Below are 24,260 nucleotides of genomic sequence, written 5' to 3' on the forward strand. Positions count from 1 at the left end.
ATAAAAACCCGTTGGTTCCGGTCCGAGTCCGGTCCATGAACATATCTACTCAAGATCTAATCTGCAGCTTAAAATGTAAATGAGTTAGTTGCTTGTTTAAGCTCTAATACGATAACAAAATATTTATATTTTGTAATGATATCTGACCAAATTTGTTAAAATTAAGAATAAAATTGCTCTTGATTATCAATTTAAGATAAAATTAAACTATTTTATATATTAGCGGTAATTTTACCTTATCCCTATAATTTATCCCCGTGTAAGAAAAATATTAGAATTATAAAATGAGATATTTGCTTGCTCGGAATCCAAATATGAAGCTTAAGATATGAATGAGCATAATTCCTTGCTCACATTGTAATAATGTTTTGTACATTTTTAATTGTGATAAGTTGTAAAACTACTTTTTAGCGTTGACGGCTCGGAGCAATTTTACCTATAATGTTTAAAATGGTGTAATTTTATCTTTAAAGTTGGAAGCTAATAGTAAATTTACCTCTAACATTGGAAAGTTGGATCAATTTCAGACACACCATTATAAAAGACGTACTTTTTGTTTTTTTATTCTGCATCAGTTGCAAATCAATTGGTTCTTAAAAAAATATTCACATATTTTGTGATTTAATAATAGAATTGGAGATTGATATTTTTAAATTCGATGAAATATTTATATTTTTTTATATCCAAATCGTACAAAATGCAATATAGTTTGATGAATTATTATTCAAATTGATCTAACTTATCAATGTTAAGAATAAATTTGGTTTTTACTGTCAAACATTAGGGATAAAATATCTCATGACTATCTTTGATAATGAATATTGATTTTAAGTCCAAGTCGGTCCAAACCCATTAGAGTCCGTCTATAAATGGGCTTGGGATTAATAAAAATAGCATAGAGCGACCCGCCTATTAATATTCATTAATAACTTTATATATTAAATTGTGTTTCTTATAATTAAAAAGTATATATATATATATATATATATATATATAGGCTCTTGTGAGAACCCTTTTCTAGGTGAGGATAGGTGAGAACCACTCAAAACTACGTCGTTTTGAGTATAAAAGTTAATAAAAACAAAATGCTACTGTTAGGGCTTAAACCCTGGCCACTTCACATACACTCCATACTACTTACCATTGAGCTAATTGTTTTCCTTGTCTATTATGGAGCGCGCTGATTAATATACCATTATCCATGTAAATTCTATTGTTTAATATTTGACACATGCACTTATTAATATCGATTAAATGTGCATAATAATAAATTATTAATAGAAAAAAAAATGCGCATAATAATGAATTATTAATAGAACAAAAAATCCAAAAACATGCTCCAATTTTTTATTTATTTAATTCCTCTATATTTTTTATAATTTATGTTTTTAAATGTTAAGGACGATGTTCTAAATAATGTTACATAATTCTAAACTTTATAATTTACGTTCTCCAAATTAAGTATAATGTTTAAAAAATCAGTAAATATCTCGATCATTTTTGCATTTGTTCTATAATATAATTTATAACTCATGTTCGAAAAAACGTAACGCATGTTCTATAAAACATAACACATGTTCTAAAGTTTATAGTTTATGTTCCAAAAATTAAGTATAATGTTTTAAAAAAATCAGTAGATATATGGATCGTTTTTTCATTTGTTCTATAATATAATTTATAACTCATGTTCGAAAAAACATAACACATGTTCTAAAAAAACATAACGTATGTTCTAAAAAATACGTCGTACGTTATAAACTTCATAGTTCGTGTTTGTTCTATAATATAATTTATAACTCATGTTCGAAAAAACATAACGCATGTTCTAAAAAACATAACGTATGTTCTAAAGTTTATAGATTGTGTTCCAAAAATTAAGTATAATGTTCTAAAAAAATCAGTAGATATCTGGATCGTTTTTTCATTTGTTCTATAATAATTTATAACTCATGTTCGAAAAAACATAACCAATGTTCTAAAAAAACATAATGTATGTTCTAAAAAACATGTCATACGTTCTAAACTTCATAGTTCGTGTTTGTTCTATAATATAATTTATAACTCATGTTCGAAAAAACGTAACGCATGTTCTAAAAAACATAATGTATGTTCTAAAGTTTATAGTTTGTGTTCCAAAAATTAAGTATAATGTTCTAAAAAAATCAGTAGATATCTGGATCGTTTTTTCATTTGTTCTATAATATAATTTATAACTCATGTTCGAAAAAACATAACACATGTTCTAAAAAAACATAACGTATATTTTCTTATATAACATAAATTACAAAAATATAGAGGAATTAAATAAATAAGAAATTAGAGCATGTTATTGGATTTTTTTCTATTACTAATTCATTATTATGTACATTTCTTTTTTTCTATTAATAATTTATTATTATGCACATTTAATCGATTTTAATAAGTGGATGCATCAAATATTAAACAATAGAAGCTAAAAGAGAAGTAGTATATTAAGCAGTGTGTAACATGATACACAAGAAAAGCAATTGGTTTAGTGATAAGGAGTGTGGAATGTAGCTTAAGGGTCTTAGGTTCGAACCCCAGCAGCATTTGTGTTTTTTTTTTATTTTCATACTCAAAACTACGTAGTTTTGAGTGTAGCCCACCCTGATCCCGTCTAAATTAATAGCGGACTAGGATAGGACTGGATTGGGCATTTTTACATAAAAATACGATAGGTCCGGTCCATGAACAGGTCTAGTGATGATTAATCCTAAAAAATCTGCAATTCTTTAAGTATTTAAAAAACTGTGAGACATTTGTTTAGTAATACCAATCATAGGCATGACTAAGGGTGTTATGAGCTAGGGTGTTTAGAACATGTGTTATATCATAGTTCATCTCCGTCAAAACTCGCTCAATACGACTTGGATCGAGTTCGAGATCAGCTCGAACCTTACCCGAGCTTCCTTAGGTTCTACAAAGCTCGCGAACAGGCTCAATATTACTATATTTATTCATTAATTTCTAATTCAAAATAAAAAAAATTAATGACCATAATAAAAAAAATGAAAATGAGTAATTAGTTTTTAACTCTAACCTTTAACTAGTCACAACTCACAGCCCCCCTTAAAAACACTAGAAGCCTTAACAATTATTGTCCATGCACAATCACAATGGCAACAAGACCATATGTGATCTGTGAGCCACATGTAACAACTACTATCTTTTAAGCTGGTCCATGAAATGTGATTGTTTTAATCTTTTCAACTCATATTGACTATGTTATACGGATTTTATTTATTGTCTTCTATACTACTTATTTTTCTAGATTTTAATCTAGAAAAAGCTCGATAAAAACTCGGCTCGATCAAACTCAGCTCAATCAAAGCTTAGGTCGAGACATTAAGGAGCCAATACCGACCTTGTCTAGGTTCGGTATCGCTTCGGCTCGTTAACATCCCTAGGCTTAATACATCACAAGCCCCCCAAATTGTCCAAAAACGTTACAATTAACTCTTTCAACTTGTTTATTTGAAACAAATAACCCCTCAGATATCACGTAACAGTGCGTGATTAGAACTTCAAAACGTTACACTACTATCACGCGCTGCGAATCACGAGAACAATGAAAGACTCAATACATTGAAATGGAGGGGCAGGTGCACTAAAATTTGAATGATAAGGAGGGTAGGATGTATTTAGGCATAAAGAAAAAGACAAGTGAGAAACAAAAGCAACAGCAGCGTTGACCATTGCATAGTGTGTGTGAAGGCATGTGAAACAGAAGGTGGCACCCAGAAAGTCAACTCTTTTATCACCCACTTTATTATAAGTAGGAAACATGCCCCCCTCTCACTATGAATTTAAGAGAAAAGAGAAGAGAGAATGGGTAATGGGCGTGCTGTTTGTGTGCTCTTTTTTCTTCTACTTTTCTTTGCTGCTCCTAACACCATTTTCATCTCAGGTATGTATGTTTTTCTCCTACTTTTTCTATTCGTTTCATATCTGATTGTTGAGAATGAATTACGTTATATATATTATGTTCTATGTTGCACGGAAACTCCTCTTTTTGGCTTCTGCGTTTCGTATCCGTGTCAAGGGTGAATTGTATTTTCAAGCTTATAGCTAGCTGTGTGTACCAATTGAAATATGTTTTTGATTATATATCAATAAGTTGGAAAGATGCTCTCCACAATCCAGAAGCTTGTCGTTTTCCTTAATTTAAAAATGGAGGTTGTAATTAATAATGGTAAACTCGACAAAAAAAACTCATATACTTTCATTATTTTTTTTTCAATTGGTATTTGAAAAAAAAAATTAATAAACTCTCCCCTGAACTTTCAAATGTCTCAATAGCTCAATTTGCATAAAATGCTCAATTAGCCCCTGAACTTGCGCAAAATGAAATCAATTAATCACTCGGTTGCAAAAAAAAAATAAGTTAAATACAGAAGATGTACTACACGAGTCTTAAAAAAAAAGTAAAATGACCAAAATCGAGGTATACAGTTCTAATATTAGAGAAGAGAAGTTGTATGGTTGTGCAAGCAATAACTTCATTTTTAATCTATTTTTGAATTATGTAATAACATTTTAAGATGCGTGGAATACATCTTCCGTATTTAAGTTACTTTTTTGCAACCGAGTGATCAATTGATTACATTTTACACAAGTTCAGGGGCTAATTGAATATTTTATGCAAGTTGAGGGGAGCTATCGGGACACTTTGAAAGTTCAGAGGGTCAATCAAACTTTTTGGACAAGTTCAGGGGCAAATGATGTATTAAGGCAAAAAAAATGTCCTGTTATTTTCATTTTGCTAAAAACGATGATGTTTAGTTTAACACTATAAAAAGGGAGAAATTATTAGACGCACTCAGTTCTCCACATCAAATGGAGGACCTTCCATACATATTTTGACATGTATAATATGGATCCACACATACTGTAAGAAGTTCCACTATTTTAATTATTAAGTGGATCACAATGCACGTGTCCAAATGTGAATTAGAAATCTTCCAAATGACATGGAAGACCGAATGCTTAATATAACTCAAAAAAATAACTGTTAATGACCTCTTAATAGAACATTCCAAAAATTAAAGTTATTTAGTACCATATTTACTATAGAACCAATTTTTTTTATTTCCCAAAATCATCATTTTCAGAACTCTCTACATATTCATTTTCTCTATTTCCACCAAACAACACTTAAATGACCTCAAACTTAAAAAAAAAATTGAAGATTTAAAGTTGCTTAAAATAAGTGTTTTAGCTTTTTCAATTTTAAAATCGTCAACGCTCATTTTAATCTTGTTTTTAAATAAAGCGAAAAACCCCAATCATCTATCACAAACGAAAATCACAGTCCTCGTCCTCATCTCGACAAAGAGTGAAAGTACAGGAGTTTTGTTTTTAACTTTACCCTTTATAATAATAAAAGCTTTGATGTGTGAAATTAAATAAATTACAGGGGAAGGAGATGATGGAATGAGGGGAGGAGGAGGAGGACGATTTTTGAAGGAGATGCTAACCGACTACAACGACCCAACAGCAAATAGAGGGCATGATCCCCCTTCCAAAAATAAGCCTAGGCCTTAATTAATTTCCCATTTATCTCATCAATAAATTGTATTTGCTTTTATCATCTATTATCTATCTATCTATCTTATCTATTTTATGAACATGGCACGGCACGCAATTCATAATATAATCCCCAAACCTTATCTTTTCATACATTTCTCACCATTAGGATGTTTCATTCAATTCCTTTTTAATTGGGAGAAAGAAATATGTTCAACAACACAATTTATAAAGACAATCCCCTGACACGATCCGCGCACTCTAACACACAAAAATAAGTGATCTTTTCAAGCACTTTTCAGCAATCATACTTTCATTTTAGACATTACAATGAGCAGTATTCTGCCATGAGAAGGAAGGGCCCGTTCGTGTATTCACAATCTAAACTCCCATATATATATATATATATATATATATATATAATCTATAGTACTCTCTCCTCTCTCAACATACCTATAATTGATGTAAATCTAGCCCCTGGTGGGCACTTAAATCAAACAACTTCTATAGCCATACCTATGATTGATGGAAACCGAGCGTCTGGTAGTTCAATTCCCCTGAAAATTGAGAGAACTTATCCTCCAACGAGGGAATGGATGACATGAAGTGTGAAAGCCAAATATATGCATCAGATGAACAAACTTAGTTCAAGAATGTGAGACACAACGGGTCAACAAATCGTCAAGATTCAGATAGTAGACGTCCACAATAATAATTTTATGAACTCCCTAGAAAATCAGCTAGGTCAATCACTACAACCAGACAACTGACTTGTATCAACTAACGGTAGTTCACACAGAACCACAACGCATACACTAGAATTAAGTTGCAAAGAAAAGACAACCACATTGCATCCATGAACTGACACCTGCATTTCTGCAATCCCAGTAATACACAATGTGATTATGTTTATACGCTTCTCAGGAATTGCTGTTTGCGTTTCCTCCTACATATATAGTAATAATCTCAATATTCATTGTCAATATATACAGAGGACGTGCTTCTACATGTTGACGTATAGACATTGCCTAATGGAACCATGAACCACAGAAAAGGATTATACTTTAAATCACAATAGAAACTAACTCAATGCAGGAACAATCTCTTGAGTGAGCAAAATACCAAACTACCTTTAAACTATTTATCACTCAACAAAACAGAAAGTTCAGCTTCACCAACCATACATAGACCCATAAACACATCTAAGCAGCAGCAAAATATTACTCAGTAATCACACTATATACAGAGTAATACTCAATAGTGCCACAGATGCAAAGCAAAGAAAGGATAATGATCAACAGAGGATACACTTCTACGTAAGGCACCATATCTAATGCTTGGTTGAGCTTACACGAGACATTAATAATGCTTTGTAAAATCATAAATATTAAAAATTAGAATTTGGTCAAACATTGAGTCAAGTTAAATCAAAACATATACCCTTAATCTATCTGTACTATTTAATTATTTAACCATAAAACACAGTCTAACATCAACCACTAACACTATTTCAAATAAAAGACAAAAATTAAAAATAGAAAACTTAAAGATAGAACTGGAATTGGAGGGGTGAGCCAGGCCAATGCTATAGTGCAACACAATGGCGACTCTTGAAGACCCCAATGGCAAGCCATTGATATGGGCCTTCCCCCTAAAAAAATTAATTTAATATCGTGTGGACCATTGGCCCACATATCAGATATTAAACTGATAAGAACAGATACTACACTTGATCTTAGCCAAAAGGCCGAGAAAGGTATGCTTCTTCTAGTGCTACGTTTCTCTTTTTATACTTCACTTCTTGGCCCTCAAAGAGCTTTCTTTCTTTGATGTGGGATTTTAGTCAAGTAAATGACACACTTCCTCACTCACTTTAACACCTTGTCAACAATTTTAGCAAAGTATTTCCATAAATCACAACCAAATTTATTTCTTACAACCATCTTGTGCAGATGAAGTCCTAAAAATAACCATTTATGCATACATTAGTAAGTTATTATCATCATCTAGCATATCGAGATGGCTTCACAACAAATTAACAAGTGGGTTGGAGCCAAGGCTAGAGAGATAGCTCCTTGGGGTTATAAGCTTTGGTACTCAGGAAAGGATAAGGGTAGAAATGGAGTAGGTATTCTTATTGATAGAGAGTATATTGATGATGTAGTAGCGGTGTCTAGGAAGAGCGATAGAATTATGAGTGTTAAGCTAGTGATAGGGGATGAGGTTGTGAATGTCATTAGTGCCTATGCGCCACAAATAGGATTAGATGTGTCTATAAGACAAGCTTTTTGGGAGGACTTAGAGGAAGTGGTGCAACAGGTTCCTAGGGATGAAAAAATGGTACTGGGGGGTGATCTCAATGGACACGTGGGTTCTAGACGTGATGGGTTTGAGAGTGTTCATGGAGGGTATGGTTTTGGAGATAAGAATGAAGCAGGAAATGATATTTTGGAATTCGCATCAGCCTATGACTTGAGTATCATGAACACATGGTTTATGAAGAGAACATCCCACTTAGTGACTTATCGGAGTGGCGGTAATGCGAGCCAAATTGACTTCTTCTTAATAAGGAGTGCTTGGAGAAAGAGTTATATTGATTGTAAGGTGATCCCTGGTGAGAGTACGACAACCCAACATAGAGTAGTGGTGCTTGATTTTCGAAGTAGGAAATGTATAAGAAAACAAACACCACAAGTAGAGACTAAGATTAAGTGGTGGAAATTGCAAGGGGAGAATCAACAAAAATTTGTGGATGAGATGACCAAAAAAGATATTTGGACTTGCAATATGGATTTAGATATAGATTCGATATGGACTAAGATGGAGCATAGTATAAGGGAAGTAGCGAAGGAAGTTCTAGGGGAATCTAAAGGTAGCATGCCACCGGGTAAGGACACATCTTGGTGGACAGAAGAAGTACGACAAGCAGTAAAGAGTAAGAGAGAATCCTATAAAATATTGGGGAAATGTAGGAGTGACGAGAACTACGAAAAATACAAAGAGGCTAAAAGGGAAGTAAAGAAGGTCATACGAGATGCTAGAGCAAAGGTGAATCGGGATCTGTATACAAGATTGGATACGAAATAAGGGGAAAGAGACATATATAGAATTGCTCGGATGAGAGATAGGAAGACGCGAGATCTCGGAAAAGTTAAATGTGTGAAGGATGTGGACCAGAAAGTCCTAGTTGGAGATAAGGATATCAAGGAACGATGGAGGTCCTATTTTGATGACTTATTTAATGGAGATCGCCAGCAAGATGTTGGAGATATAAGTATCCATCACGATATGATAAATCATGAATGCCTGCGGAGAATTCAAAAGGGTGAAGTCAAAATGGTATTAAGTAAGATGAAGTCGAAGAAAGCAGTAGGACCTGATGGCATCCCTATTGAGATTTGGAGATGTTTGGGAGAAAGAGGAATCAAATGGTTGACGACGTTCTTCAACAAAATTTGGAGAAACAATAAGATGCCATCAGAATGGAGGAAAAGTATCTTAATCCCTTTGTATAAGAATAAAGGCGATGTCCAAGATTGTGCCAACTACCGGGGAATCAAATTAATGAGTCACACTATGAAACTTTGGGAGCGAGTGATCGAACAAAGGCTAAGGAGGACGGTGAAGATCTCGGAAAACCAGTTTGGCTTTATGCCGGGAAGATCAACTATGGAAGCCATCCATCTAATGAGACAATTAATGGAGCACTATCGAAATAAGAAGAAAGACTTGCATATGGTTTTCATTGACTTGGAGAAAGCATATGATAAGGTACCAAGGGAAGTACTTTGGTGGGCCTTGATAAGGAAAGGCATTTCGCGGAAATATATTGACATCATAAAGGACATGTATGAGGGAGTATGCACGAGTGTACGTACTAGTGTTGGGAAGACTGAAGAGTTTCCTATTACGATTGGAGTGCATCAAGGTTCCGCACTAAGCCCATTTCTTTTTGCCATCGTTATGGATGAACTAACAAGTTCACTTCAAGAGGGTATACCATGGTGCATGCTGTTTGCAGATGATATTGTGTTGGTTGATGAGACGAAAGAAGGAGTGGAGAGGAAGTTGGAACTATGGAGACAAACTCTAGAATCTAGAGGCTTTAAGTTGAGCCGAAGTAAGACAGAATATTTGGAGTGTAAGTTTAGCGGCCATAGGAGTAGGGAGGCAGGGACAATCACCCTAGATGGGAGAGTTGTTCAGGCCTCGGATTGCTTCCGGTATTTAGGATCTATTATCCAAACGGATGGAGAAGTAGATGGAGATGTTGCTCATAGGATTAAAGCTGGTTGGTCGAAGTGGAAGAGTGCTACGGGTTTCCTTTGTGACCCCGGCATGCCTAATAGATTGAAGGGAAAATTCTACCGGACGGCAATTAGACCAGCATTGTTATATGGTATGGAGTGTTGGGCAGTGAAACACTGCCACATCCATAAGATGTCGGTGGCGGAGATGCGTATGTTGAGATGGATGTGTGGTCATACGAGAAAGGATCGGGTGCGTAATGAAATAATTAGGACAAAAGTAGGGGTCAGATCTATTGAGAATAAAATGAGAGAAAATCGACTAAGGTGGTTTGGCCATGTGAGACGTAGAGCGCTTGATGCGCCGGTTAGGAGAACCGAAGAGTGGCAAAGGGATGTAGTGGTGAGGGGTAGGGGAAGACCTAAGCAAACTTGGAGGAGGGTGATCGAGAATGATATGAGTTTACTGGGAATTGAGGAAAATATGGTAGTGGATAGGACGGAGTGGAGGGAGCGAATTTGTGTCGCTGACACGACTTGATTTCACGGTTTTATATGATGGTTCATGTTAGCCGACCCCGAATCATTTCAGGACTAAGGCTCTGTTGTTGTTGTTGCTGCTGCTTACATTCATCAAATATCATCTTCCTAGAAATGAAAAATAAGCAAAGGTTTCACAAAAAGCATAGAAAGACAGCAAACAAAACAGGAAATATATGTAATGCTACTACATGTTCAGATACCAGAAAAAAACAAAAAGGACTATACCTTCAAAGCTTCTCGAGAAGAATATGCTTGACCAGTCGGCGAGAACCGGATAAACTGTGCTTATTGCTTATATGGCTGATTGTTGATCAGTTTTTAGAATTGCAAGCTGGGTATACAATTTGAGAGAAACCCTGACTAAACTTAACACAAAGGAGCAAGCTTCAACACATAAATAATCTAGAAGAAACGACATTATGGAGCACAAGAGGCATCTATGTGCCTCTGCAATAACTAACTGAAGCTTTATGGAGCCTTATGGAGCACATTTGTTTCTGATTTGGCTAAATAACATCATTCCAGAGAAGGGAAAACAAAAGATATGATAAAGATTGTGTGGTTTGAAGGGAAAAAACAAAACAAAAATAACCTCATCAGGGACTCCAAGATAATTAATACTCCATGGATGTATAAATCTAGCATTACAGCTAAAATGGAACCATGAAGCACAAAAAAAGAAACGCCCAATTAAGGAACGCTTTCTTGAGTGAGCAAAATACCTTTGAACTATTTATCACTCAATAAAACGGGAAGTTCAGCCTCACCAACCATATATAGGCCCATAAATGACAACAAAGTTAGTGTACCTGCAATGATAGGGAGAATAACTCAAGTAGAAAACAACTGATTGAGATTATGGCTGAACACGTCTTGAGCCAAAAAAGAAAGAGCTGGAAGCTTATGCTTCCCTTGCTGCTACTTTGCGTCTACAGACACTTATTCAATCTTCTAGAAAGAGTCTATGGACCCTTTATGAAGCTTACGCACTGATAGACAAAGCAGCCACACAACTAAACACAACATTACAAAAAAAAGTTAACAAACAAAGAACACATCAAGTTAAAAAAAAATAAAAAAAAAATAAAAGCTAAAATAACGGACTTATTAGTTGTTGCCCCCTTTGCTTTCCCCGATGGTGTGTAGGCGTAGGTAAGGCAAGATGTTATTCCAAATGTAGACTGCAACAAATTTATTCTTAAAATCGGAATGTTTGTCTATGTATGTAATTTCGTTCTTTTATGGAAGGAATTTAATTCCCAGTTTGTAAGACTCTTTCTTGCTCTTGTCCATCTTCTCCTAGGTATGGTAATCCTAATTTGCCTCATGAAAAACTTTGTTTTATAATGTATTCATTTGCAATACCCCTTATTATTAAATATAAAGAAGGCCACAAGTAGAAGCAACCGATGCTTTGGTCATTCAGTTGACTCCTTGCTGCCACTGCCAGTCCGTGCATGCTGTCATGCTGGCAAAAGCAGGGGTTTCGGCCAGTATCAACAAAACTGAAACTAGTATTGGAAGGGGGCCGCGCGAACGCAGGCCCCCACTGCAACAAATTATGACATAAGCTCTCCCTCTTGGGGAGACTTTAGGGAAGCACCCCTCCAAAGTGCAATGGAGGTCACAACCCTAGGCCATGAGCCTCAATGATCACCCATTGACCCCGTCCAGGTAAGTATATTACCCCTTCGTTCTTGACTCTCATTTATACAGTTGCTGCTTCATTATCCTGCTCATGCTTTCCAATGTGGGATTGTTCGTCATATTGTTCTCAAGGCGAGGCTTTTCTTACACTCTTATAAAACTTTATTTTATAATGTATTCATTTGCAATACCCCTTATTATTAAATATAAAGAAGGCCACAAGTAGAAGCAACCGATGCTTTGGTCATTCAGTTGACTACTTGCTGCCACTGCCAGCCCGTGCTTGCCGTATGAAAGCGATACTCTATTAAAAACATGTAAGCAGCAGCGAAACAAGCCTGAGCGTTGAATTAACTTTAAGTTTTGGTTCTGTTAAAACAAATTAACAAGGACCAGATCTCCATGATTTTAACTTTTCCATAAAGGTGCATCCATAGTTATTAAAGGCGCATGGCGCACTAAGGCGCTAGGGGTCCTGGAGCCTTGGCGCATGGCGCGCGCTACAAGGCGCACTTACAAAAACAAAAATTATAAAACTATAAAACTATAAAAATGCAATATTAAGCATAAATAAGTTTTAAAATGCAATGTTAGAAAGCTAAAGTTGAATACTAAATCCCAAGTTCTACTCCTGATCAAAACTCTCTAAATTAATCACTCATGTTGAATTTGAATTCCCTTGGCTGTGTTTCTGTTTGAATTCGTTTTCTTTGTTTTGTTCTACTAAACTTCTTCCTCATATAATAAGATTTTGTGGTTGCCTCTTCTAATTAATTCAAATGTATAATCTCTCTCTTCCTTTTTAATATTTTTTTTTTCTCATTTTGGACCCTTCAGAACACTTGACTGTCAAACAAACCATAAAACTGCCCCTAACTCACCAAGGCTCGCCTTAGTGCGCCTTTGGCAACTGCCCTTGGCGCAAAATGGCGCACAAGGCGCGCGCCATGGCGGTTGCACCACGCCATGGGGGTGGAATGGCGCTAAGGCTTGCGCCATAGGCGCGCCTTTAATAACTATGAGTGCATCAGTTTCAAAAGCATCATAAAGTGAAACTATAACTCCTTCAAGCAAAAACTTATTATTTCTAACACGTACTTAAAGGGAGTTCAAAACCAGTTCAAATTTGATGTAAAACAACATAAAAGGCAGATCCACTATTTTACCTTGGAATGATGACCGAGGGCTGTCTTTAGCAACGAAAGAGGAACCTGATACATAAACGAATCCAGTATAATCAAGCCCCAACATAACATCCAACAGAAATATTCGCAACCCTAATTGATAATGAGAAATAAAATAACAATGACTTTGTTAAATAAAATTAATAAATTACCTCCACCAATAGGATGAAGAGATATATAGATAGGAGAACACGTAAAAAGTAGAAAAACCTGCTTGGATACCAAACCTTCAAAGGCTATAAAGGGCAGCCCAGTCGCACTACGCATCCCCGCTGAGCGAACCTTCAAAGGCTATAATGAGCAAAATTCAAAATGAACAATAAGAATCCCAACTTATGAAAGTTACTAAGATCAATCAAAAAATAAAACTGAAACTAGTATTGGAGGGGTGAGCGAGGCCAATGCTATAGTGCAACGCAATGGCAACTCTTGAAGACCCCAATGGCAAGCCATTGATATGGGCCTTCCCCCTAAAAAAATTAATTTAATATCGTGTGGGCCATTGGCCCACATATCAGATATTAAACTGATAAGAACAGATACTACACTTGATCTTAGCCAAAAGGCCGAGAAAGGTATGCTTCTTCTAGTGCTAGGTTTCTCTTTTTATATTTCACTTCTTCTTCCTCAAAGAGCTTTCTTTCCAATGTGGGATTTTTGTAAAGAAAATGACACACTTCCACACCCACTGAATACCAGACTCAAGACAAAGTATTTCCATAAAGCACAAACAAATTTATGTCTTACAAGAACCATGTGCAGATGTAGTCCTAAACAACAGATAATAATGAGTCTGCACAGCCAACAACCAATCCCTAAACAACAGTAACTTTATTCCTCAGACGATTGTGGAGAGAAAATTCCAACAGGAAACCAACTATTTTGTTTGATCACATGTTGGGTTGTGAAGTAAGACAAAGCACATCTTAAACACCACATTGACAATCAAGCAAAGCCTTTGTTCTTTCCATGAATCACAAGTACAACTCGACAATTTCTTATAAGAATGCTGGGTTCCTTATAATCATAATTGCTGAGAGAGTTCCGTATGATCACAATTGCATAAAAGAGTTAACAATTTCGAGCATGACAAAACAATTTGTGTAGACAACTCGACTAACACAACAACATTCAGGGTTTCAGCTCGAATATATCATCCAACATGTTGATTTGGCATATCAGAATGTTATTTCACACACAATCACAAGGCATATACTACAAAACATGAATTGAATTACATGGTACAGACAACCATATTGCATCGAGAAATTATTGATACTAAAAAATAGAAATTATATAACCTACGGTACTCTCTCCTTCTCTCTCAACCAAAACCAGCTAAGCCTATAAAACGAAATGTACCTTAATTCCCAGTTTACCCTTTGTTCTTCTTGCCGCATTCTTTATCAAACTCCAAGATAATTAAACAGCCTAAACGGCATCTCTACAATTTCAACTTCGGGACTGCCTTTAGTAACAAAAGAGGAAGCTGAAACATAAATGACAAGCAAGCCTTAACATAGTGCCTAAGGCTAAGAATCAAAATCCTAATTGATAAAGAGAGTTCGGTAATTATTGAATATCATCTTCCCAGAAATGCAAACTAAATAGACTAACAATAGATTTTGCCAAAAGGATGAAAACGACAACATACAAAGCAAGAAATATATGTAAAGCTACATGTTTAGATACTAGAAAATAACAAAAAGGAGGAATATGCCTTCGAAGCTTCTAGAGAAGAATAAACTGGAATAGTCTGTGAGAACCGGATAACCTGGGCTTATTTCTTATACAGCTGATGGTTGATCAGTTTTCACACGCTAGTAGTAAACCTAGAATAGAATTCAAGCTGGGTATACGATACGGGAGAAACCTTGGCTACACTTAACGCAAAGGAGCAAGCTGCAACACATAAATAACGCTAGCTCAAACGACATTGTTTACCAACAAAAACTCCATCCTCGTCTCATCATCTATATCATCAATTAATTAAATCCTTGAAAGGTTACAGAATCCAAAAAGAAAAATTGAAACTACAGATGGACGGGTCACGTGAACAGAGAATAAATATTCAGAACCTCTCTGGTCATTATATACACAGTAAACTAAAGATAGTGAGTCTGGTCAGCCAACAACCAATCCCTAAGTGATCAACAGAGGACGCGCTTGTTAATTTGTTGTTCTACATGTTGACGTTACACAACAGGCATCTATGTGCCTCTGCAATAACTAACCCAAACCTTGAAGACATAGACATTGCTTTATGGACCACATCTGTTTCTGATTTGGCTAAATAACATCATCCCAGAGAGGGGGGACTAAAAACATTAAGCTCTTGGAACACCTCAGTTTGAAGGGCAAACAAAACAAAAATAACCTCATCAGGGATTCCATGGATGTAAAATTCTAGCACTCCAGCTAAAATGGAACCATGAAGCATAAAAATAGATATACATTGAACCACAATCGAATCTAACTCAATTTAGGAACACTCTCTTGAGTGAGCAAAATAGCAAACTACCTTTGAACTATTTATCACTCAACAAAACAGAAAGTTCATCTGAAATTTACTAAATGCACATTGCAAGTTCCATCATTCATCAGCTTCACCAACCATACATAGACCCATAAATATCAAAAAGACAAATCAACAAGCATCTCATCTCCATGATTTTAAATTTTAAGTGACTCAGTTTCAAAAGCATCAAAAAATTAAACAACTCCTCTTAATTATTCATATACCCAAGCAAGCAACTTCTTTCTAACACGGTATGAGTTCAAAACCAGTTCAAATTTGATGCAAAATAACCAAAAAGGCATCTCGGCTATTTTACCTTGGAATGGATGTCCGAGGGCTGCCTTTATCACCGAAAGAGAAAGCTGAAACATAGATGACTCTAGTTGATAATCAAATTGGCCCGACATAGCGTCCAAGAGAAACAATCAAATTCCAAATTGATAACGAGAAATAACTATTAACAAATAACATCTTCCAAGAGAAGCAAAATAAGCAATAACAATCCTTTGTTTGTTAATTGAAAGATAACTCGGAGAACCCTTTCTGGATAAACAATGATCAAAAAGAAGATACCAACTTCTGCAAGTTTCTGAAACCAATCGAAAGAACAAAACTGAAACTAGTATTAGAAGGGGGCCGCGCGAACGCAGGCCCCCACTACCACAAATTATGACGTAAGCTCTCCCTCTTGGGGAGACTTTAGGGAAGCACCCCTCCAGAGTGCAATGGAGGTCACAACCCTAGGCCATGAGCTTCATTGATCACCCAAAGACCCCGTCCAGGTAAGTATGTTACCCCTTCGTTCTTGACTCTCATTTATACAGTTGCTGCTTCATTATCCTGCTCGTGCTTTCCGATGTGGGATTTGCTCTCCAGGCTTCTTTTCCCTTGTTACGAGTTACGAGCCGCTGTTGCAGTTGGAAGAATAATGGTGTCTTTAAGCGGACAAAAACGGAGGTTTCAATCTAAGCAGGAAAGGTAATGGGAAAAAGTAGTTCCATAGTACGGTACGGATGGCCAATATGATTAGAGAATAAAGCTCTGTTTGTTATATTTACCGTTTGCTATTGCTATTTGATGTTTGCTGTTACGGTTTGATGTTTGCTGTTACGGTTTGTTGTTTGCTGTTGGAAAAAGCTGCTTTTCCAAAAAGCAGAGATTCTCTGCTTTTGTAAAAAGCTGCTTTTCGGGTCTAAAAGGCAAACATGAGACCACTAACCAAACACCTAATGCTGCTTTTCAGATGTAAAAGGCAAACAGAAGATCACTAACCAAACACCTAAAACTCTCCCTTTTAAAGTGAAAAGGCAAAAAGGAGCATGAAAATGAGCAACAAACACCCCATAAATTACATTCATCGCCTCTAACTTTGCTCTTTCTAACATGATTACCCCTCAATTATATTTTTTTACTAACATAAAAATCTTTTAGCTTTTGACCATAAAAGCCCCTCATTTTAGAGTCGGATAGAGATGTTATTCTAAATAACTTGAATTCTCGATTTTTTTTGTTTAGATTGTCATTTAGTTATTGTTTGGTTAGTGTAGGAATTAATAGCATAAATATGTCTTGATCTATTTACTGATCTATTAAGTATGTCTGTAACCTTAAGAGCTAGGGTAAAGTTTAGGTTTAGCCTAGTTATAATTTATAAAATATTTCTGTATTTTTAATTTATTCTTGAATATGCGGAATAATTAATATTAATTATTAAGCATTCTGAAATTGTTTTTTTTAAATGTGTAGAATTATGTAACCCTTAAGGATACTGAATAATTAGAGATTATCTTATTCTGTATATTTTTGTCATAATCAAAATTAGTGTGGAAATTGTGTTTCAACACAACTATCGATAGCTTTGTAATCTACCTATAAATATGTTATTCTTTTGATGGATAAATATACAATTATTCACAAAACCACATGGTATTAGAGTTCTCCTTACTCTAATCGTATCTTTCTCAAGCATTTTTTAACCTAAAACAACTGTCCTTCCTCTCTCCTCTTTCTCAAGTCGCTCTTAACATAAAACACCATGACTACCGAAAAAGACTCTCCACTCTTAGACATAGCCTCCCATCCTTTCTTAATCTCGAATCCACCTCTCATAGTTGGCTCTTCCTCTCACGGTACTGAGGTTACCTCTCTTATTACCAACCACAAATTCAATGGCCACAACTATCTCCAATGGTCACAACCTATGATGATGTACATTGATGGAAATGGGAAGGAGGAATACCTTACGGGAGACGTAGTTGCTCCAAAAAGAATTGATGATCCAAAGTACAAAACATGGAAAGCTAATAATCACATAATTAAGTCATGGCTGGTTATTTCCATGAGTAATGAGATTGGAGAATTTTCTCTTATACCCAACAACGAAAGAACTATGGGATGTTGTTAAAGACTCTTATTCAAGTTCTAAAAACACATCAAAATTATTCGAAATTGAGGCTTCTCTCTATGATCTCCCCTAGGAAGATACCTCTGTCACTCAATACTTCAACACTCTTACACGTTATTGGCAACAACTGGATCTGTTTGAATCCTACTCTTGGAAGTGCCCTGGAGATACTACTCTATATAGGAACATTGTGGAGAAAAATAGAACTTTCAAGTTTCTTCATGGCCTCCATAAGGATTTTGATGCACTCAGGAGTAGAATCGTGAGTACCAAGCCCCTTCCTCAAATCAAAGAAGCATTCTCAAAGGCCATAAAGAAAGCAGAAAGAAAGTCATGATGGGCTCTTATATCCTTCCAACTACTTAGGACCCTCCGCCCTTGCTGCTCGAGGAAAATTCCAAGGTGCCAACCAATTTAATCGACATTGAAAGGGACGTCCATGGTGTGATTATTGTCGTAAGCTTGGACATTTCAAGGAAACATGCTGGAAAATCCATGGAAAGCCAGCAGATTGGAAGCCAAGGTCATGGAAAGACAAGGAAAGCTATGTACACACTGCTACCACTTCTAGTATCACTACTGAAGGAACAGTAAGTGGATCTGATTCATCCAGTTTACTAAATCATAATTAGAGGCACTTTAGAAGCTCCTGAGCTAGTCCAACATAACTACACCTTATGCATGGTTGTTAGCCATGAAAGGTAATCATTTAGTAGCTCTTGTTGTCAATAAAAGACCTACTAATCATTGGATTCTTGATTCTAGAGCATCAGATCATATGACGGATGATGAAAACATTTTTTTTAAGTTTCACCCAAGTTCATAAGATCATACAGTGAAATTTTCCGACGGTATCCTCCAAGGTTGAGGGTTTGGGTTCAGTAAAAATAAATCAGAATCTAACTCTCGCATTTGTTCTCTATGTGCCAAAACTATACTGTAATTTACTATTTATTAAGGATAGTGAATAATTAGAGATTATCTTATTCTGTATATTGCTGATTATTAGGAAATTGGTTCCCGATTTTTAGGAGATTAGTTAACTTATGTTATCTATACAGCTATCGATAGCTTTATAATCTGCCTATAAATAGGTTATTCTTTTGAGGTATAAATATACGATTATTCATAAAAACACAATATATGGAAAATATTTTAAAATATCCAGAAAATTATATAAATAAAAAAATAGTTACAGAAAATTAAAACTTGTTTTCGATTCTAAAAATTAATTTTTTTTTCTTCAAAAACACGTTTCTGATTAAAAGTTAGATTAATAAGAGACTAATTATACTTTTTAGATATTGTATATAGATATATATTTGAATATACGTGTGATTTCCTTTATTAAAAATAATTATTTTGAAATTTTATTCTAATTAAATTATTATTAGTTCACAATTGATAATCAAAAATCAGTTTTAATTATACATCATATGTTGCATATATCTGTGTGATTATAATTTATTTGCATATTGCGTGACCACTTGTGTAATCTGGAAAACTGTTTTGTCGTGAATCGTATGTTCTGTTGGTCCCTTGTGATATGAGAATAAGTTCCTAAGGGGGGGGGAGGGGGGGTTAAATGAACTATTTAAAATTTTAAGTATTTAAACTGACTTGTTCTTACTTGTGAAATATATTTTCTCATAAAGTTTAATAGCACAAAGATACTGAGTGCGGTCAGAGGCAGCTTTAGTTGGTCAGCAACTAAAGTTGTTTCTGACGTTGATTCAGGAGATAGCACTTAGAAGTCCATTCCTGAACAGAACACTAGATCTAGCAACTCAGCAAACTTAAGTTAAATGATTTCACCGCAAAGATAAAAGCAAGCAGATATAGGAGATAAGGGATAGAAGATACTACTCAGCAATTTTATCCTGATTTGGCCTCCTGCCTACATCCAGTCCCTAGAATTCATTTTTCGAGCTTTAATCCACTACTGAGCTCTTTCAGGTAGAGCACAAACCCTTTACAATAGTCAGTGAGCAGTTACAGAGTACCGTCCTCTATATACCTACACTCAGCATTATCCAACTCTGATTGCTGAATACCGAGCAACTCAGAGTCTCCTAACTAAGTTTAGTGATTGATAATATTTTGTTCTAAACTAAGAACACTTGAATGATCTATTCTACTGTTTACACAGAAGAATAAGAGTTTGTGTAATATTGTTTTGCTTCGCTTTTAGCTGAAACTTCAAGAATGAATTTGCTCAGAGCTTTCGCGTATGTGAAGATCAAGTTCCAATGAAGCAAGTGACAGACCTTTTATAGTGACACTTCAAGGCATTAGTCATTTCAAATTTTGAAATAACCGTTGGAGGGAAACGACTCTGCTATCCCTTTCATCCTCAACAGCCAGTGCCACAGCCAATCACAATGATGTCTTCTCTGTCATTCTGTTTCTTGTTTAGCAGCGCTTCAGTGCTTTACTCAGAACGCCTCAGATTGTCTCTCCATTTTTTGTAAGACAGCGCAGCGACAACTCGTCTGTTGCATCTGAATCTTTCCTCAATTGGTTAGCCTTTGTCTGCAAGTTAGGAAGTCAACTTGTGCCTTGTCTGCTTCCTTCTTTGGTCTTCGAAGTCATCATCTTCGTAAAGAAGGCAATGGCTCTCTTCTGGATCCTTCCTCCTGCTGGGCTGAGTCAATCCACAAGCCATTGATCCACTTGACTTTCTTCTTTACTTCCTTGGGCTTTGGCTTAACTCATGGACTTGGGCTTTATTTTACTTTCTTTTACACTTATCATTTAATTCATCCAAACACTCAACAAACACATTAGTATATAAAAATCTCTCTTTAAATTTAATGTGTTGAGAATTTTGTTTAGGGATATTAATTCTAATTTATATATATATATTTGTCAAATCAAAATTAGTGTGGAAATTGTGTTTCAACATGTTCCTCAAAAAAATGGACCAAAGATGACAATATCATTTGGATGTTTGTTTTGCGATGACAATAAACAAAAGTCAATGACAACCATTTTACATGTGGTTTATATCTCCCTCATCCAGTTTTTAGCCATGGTCAGATGTATGTTACAGTTGTTAAAGATAAATAGTATATTTATCTTTAGGATAATTTATATTTAAATTATCAAAGATAATAATTGGTAAATCTTATCTTAATCTTGTGTATCTCTAGGGTTAGAATTACCAGTATATTTTGTATAAATAGAACACTTAATACAAATTCTTATATTAGGGTAAATTTTACACCATTCAGTTCTTCTAAACCCTCTAACCCTAATGACTCTATTCTAAATTACTGACACATGCATTTCTTCAATCCCAGTAATACACAATGTGATTATGTTTATACGCTTCTTAGGAATGGCGTTTACGTCTCCTCCTACATATATAGTAATAATCTCAACATTGCCATTATATACACAGAAAACTAAAACTAAATCACAATAGAAACTAATTCAATGCAGGAACATTGAGTGAACAAAATACCAAACTACCTTTAAACTATTTATCATAAAATGAAACTATAACTCCTCTTAGTTATTCATATACCCAAGCAAAAACTTCTTTCTAACACATACTTAAAGGGAGTTCAAAAGGCATAAAGGCTCCACTATTTTACCTTGGAATGCACTACAAAAAAAATGGCTTTTAACGAAGGGGAATATTCTCACTAAAAGCCGAAATATCCTCACAAAATTATTTTTAGTGAGAATAATTACTCTCATGGCCCCCTTCATTACAGGGGTCCCTTGCTAAAAGTATTAACGAGGGCAAAGGGATATTCTCACTATAAACATTCAATGATACTAAGTTTATCCCTATTAGAAAAATAAATTAATGATAATTAAATCCTCTCACTAAAATATTTGTTATGATTTAAAAATAATTCTTATTAAAATATTTATAATGAAAAAGAGTTCTCTCACTATATTAAAAAAATATTCTCATGAAAGTTTTTATAATAATAAAAAGTCTTCTAATTATTCCGTGAAATTTTCATCATAAAAAGTAATAGTAGTGATAAAAATTATCTTCATTAGAAATATTTATAAAATGACATTATATGTCATTAAAAATTAATAATAATGATAAACATTATCCTCACTATAAGTATTTATATATACCAAGATATATATGCCATTAAAAATTAATAATAATGATAAAATATATCCCCACTAGAAATATTTGTAATCATTGAGAAAACTCATTATTATATTGCATTATCATCTTTCCAACATAAAAAAAATAACAATACAAAAAAAAGTAGTTTTAGTATCACAAATTAAACCACTAAAAGAGACATATCATATACCTTCAAATTCAAAATATTACAAAGTACTATTCATTAACACATAGAGACAATTCTCTATGCTGAGAAAAGAGATAATTTGTCCAAAAAGTACTAATAATTCACTAATTGCTTTACAATATATATTCATTTGAAAGCACCTTCATCTATATGATGCAAAACCAGATACTTTGTCCACAAAAAATACTAACTATGTTAATCTATAGCTTCAACCTTCACTTTCGTGCAGCCTGTAAAAAATAACAACAGCATAATTACTAGACACATCATTTGATATAAATGATTCAGCAATATATTTGCAAGCACATCTGATGAATGGCTAACAAGTTAAAAATGACTAGTAAAATGTTAATGATGCATGTCTATTTAGGATTTCTAATTGTCCAAATAAACACAAAGATGAATATGTCATGCTTAAAGAAAATTCAAAATATAGTGAACAAATCTAAAAAACCAAACATGTCAAAAATTACTTTATTTTAGGCAAGCAAGATATGCCAAATCCCATGAACCAAAGCTGAACTGGTCTTGTTCTGTTATAGGACCAGTTTTGTTATGGAACATCCTTCTTTCAATATCCCTGACTTACCGAAAGCACTAAAAACAATTACACATACTTCTATCATTTCCTAGCAAACCACTATTCACCATTTTCCTAAATAACATCAGTGAACATCTAGGATTATAACACCTTCAAATACCCAAGAATCGTGATATTCCAATAAACCACACCTCAAACATTACATCATACTTATTATGAGCAACAACAATTCAGGTTTTGGAGCAATGAATCAACAAAGTTACATTGAAACATAACTTTCGAAGATACACATTGTTCACTACTACACAACATTAATGGGCAGACTTAATGCATAACGCAAAGCAACAACAAAATTTCAAAAACCATATACCAAACCAAGTGCCCAATTTTCTCAAAACAGATGGGCATATATGGTAGAAAATACAAACATATATTAAAAACAGAGAGATGATATTCAAAACAGACATAGATTTCATTAGCTTCATCCAACCATTGTTAACACCAAAAAAGATATAAGCATGAATGATATTTATCACACATCTCGTGATTGTTAGTATCTGCAGTTGGCGATGCACCTGATGCTGATTGGACACAACCATTCCCCATTTTCTCTAACTTGCTTTCAATCGCCTCCAATCTTCTCTTGAGGTTACTATTTTCTTCTTCCCTCTCTTGGATTTTAGCATCCCTCTCTTGAATTTTATCATCTCTCTCTTGGATTTTAGTCTCGAGCTCTTTTTCATAAGCAGATTTTGATCCACTCAATTGCTTTCGCTTCATTCCACCTCCATAACCAAAGACACGGTTGTGGGATTGTGGTCCAAAACATTTGTCAATCACCTCTATCGTGGAAAGTGATGGGTCAGATTGTGTGGTCTTCACAATTTCATCCTACAAAGCTCAAATGGATTAAATGTAGTATTAAACACTTAACATACAATAATATAACTTTAGATAACCAATTAGAAATGTTTACATATTTGTTTGTCATTTCTTGGTCTTGTAATTTTCCATTTTTTTGCCGAGTCTCGAAGAAAAGACTTTGGAAATTAGGTGGATTTCCATCTTTGCCTCCCTATTTTGATGTAAATGAAAGTGTAATTTTATTTAACTGATTAATGAAATAAAGGAAAAGAAGGCGTTGTAGACTTGCTTCTTACCATATCATAAATAATTGCTCGATGTGGCTTACTTCCACTACGATGAGGCATGACCGTCTTCGCTCTATTTTTCATGTTTCGTTTGCTCATTTTCTATAAATATTGTAAAACATCAGATTTCTTCGGACTCTTTATGGTATAATATACAAGCAAAAAATACTATACCTGAAAATCTTCAGT

At 34.7% G+C, this 24,260-nt stretch overlaps 3 long non-coding RNA genes, 4 other non-coding genes and 2 pseudogenes across 10 annotated transcripts; 1 reads left to right on the forward strand and 8 right to left on the reverse strand.

Moving 5' to 3' along the window:
- Positions 1-3,827: 3,827 nt before the first annotated feature.
- LOC136206957 (uncharacterized) lies at positions 3,828-5,648 on the forward strand. The gene is made up of 2 exons (XR_010676488.1): positions 3,828-3,928; positions 5,438-5,648. It is a non-coding gene; the product is annotated as an uncharacterized lncRNA (long non-coding RNA).
- Positions 5,649-5,763: 115 nt separating this feature from the next.
- LOC136206958 (uncharacterized) lies at positions 5,764-16,644 on the reverse strand. 4 transcript variants are annotated; one of them, XR_010676492.1, is made up of 6 exons: positions 16,482-16,644; positions 16,003-16,048; positions 13,321-13,459; positions 13,151-13,195; positions 10,563-11,146; positions 5,764-6,104 (listed from the first exon to the last, which is right to left on the reverse strand). It is a non-coding gene; the product is annotated as an uncharacterized lncRNA (long non-coding RNA). The 4 variants fall into 4 exon arrangements; XR_010676491.1 differs by having other exon boundaries at positions 5,764-6,493; XR_010676490.1 differs by having other exon boundaries at positions 5,764-10,442.
- On the reverse strand, positions 7,112-7,307 carry LOC136207514 (U2 spliceosomal RNA). The gene has a single exon (XR_010676660.1). It is a non-coding gene; the product is annotated as a U2 spliceosomal RNA (small nuclear RNA).
- LOC136207842 (small nucleolar RNA snoR127) lies at positions 10,739-10,862 on the reverse strand (annotated as a pseudogene).
- Positions 11,859-12,019, reverse strand: LOC136207814 (U1 spliceosomal RNA). Its single transcript, XR_010676939.1, has one exon. It is a non-coding gene; the product is annotated as a U1 spliceosomal RNA (small nuclear RNA).
- Positions 13,552-13,747, reverse strand: LOC136207518 (U2 spliceosomal RNA). The gene has a single exon (XR_010676664.1). It is a non-coding gene; the product is annotated as a U2 spliceosomal RNA (small nuclear RNA).
- LOC136207858 (small nucleolar RNA snoR127) lies at positions 15,288-15,476 on the reverse strand (annotated as a pseudogene).
- On the reverse strand, positions 16,316-16,476 carry LOC136207720 (U1 spliceosomal RNA). Its single transcript, XR_010676849.1, has one exon. It is a non-coding gene; the product is annotated as a U1 spliceosomal RNA (small nuclear RNA).
- A 5,708-nt stretch (positions 16,645-22,352) lies between the features above and the next one.
- On the reverse strand, positions 22,353-23,699 carry LOC136207173 (uncharacterized). Its single transcript, XR_010676603.1, has 2 exons — positions 23,496-23,699; positions 22,353-22,609 (listed from the first exon to the last, which is right to left on the reverse strand). It is a non-coding gene; the product is annotated as an uncharacterized lncRNA (long non-coding RNA).
- Positions 23,700-24,260: the final 561 nt, after the last annotated feature.

The sequence above is a fragment of the Euphorbia lathyris genome, chromosome 9 (genome assembly GCF_963576675.1).
Source record: "Euphorbia lathyris chromosome 9, ddEupLath1.1, whole genome shotgun sequence".
Taxonomy (NCBI): domain Eukaryota; kingdom Viridiplantae; phylum Streptophyta; class Magnoliopsida; order Malpighiales; family Euphorbiaceae; genus Euphorbia; species Euphorbia lathyris.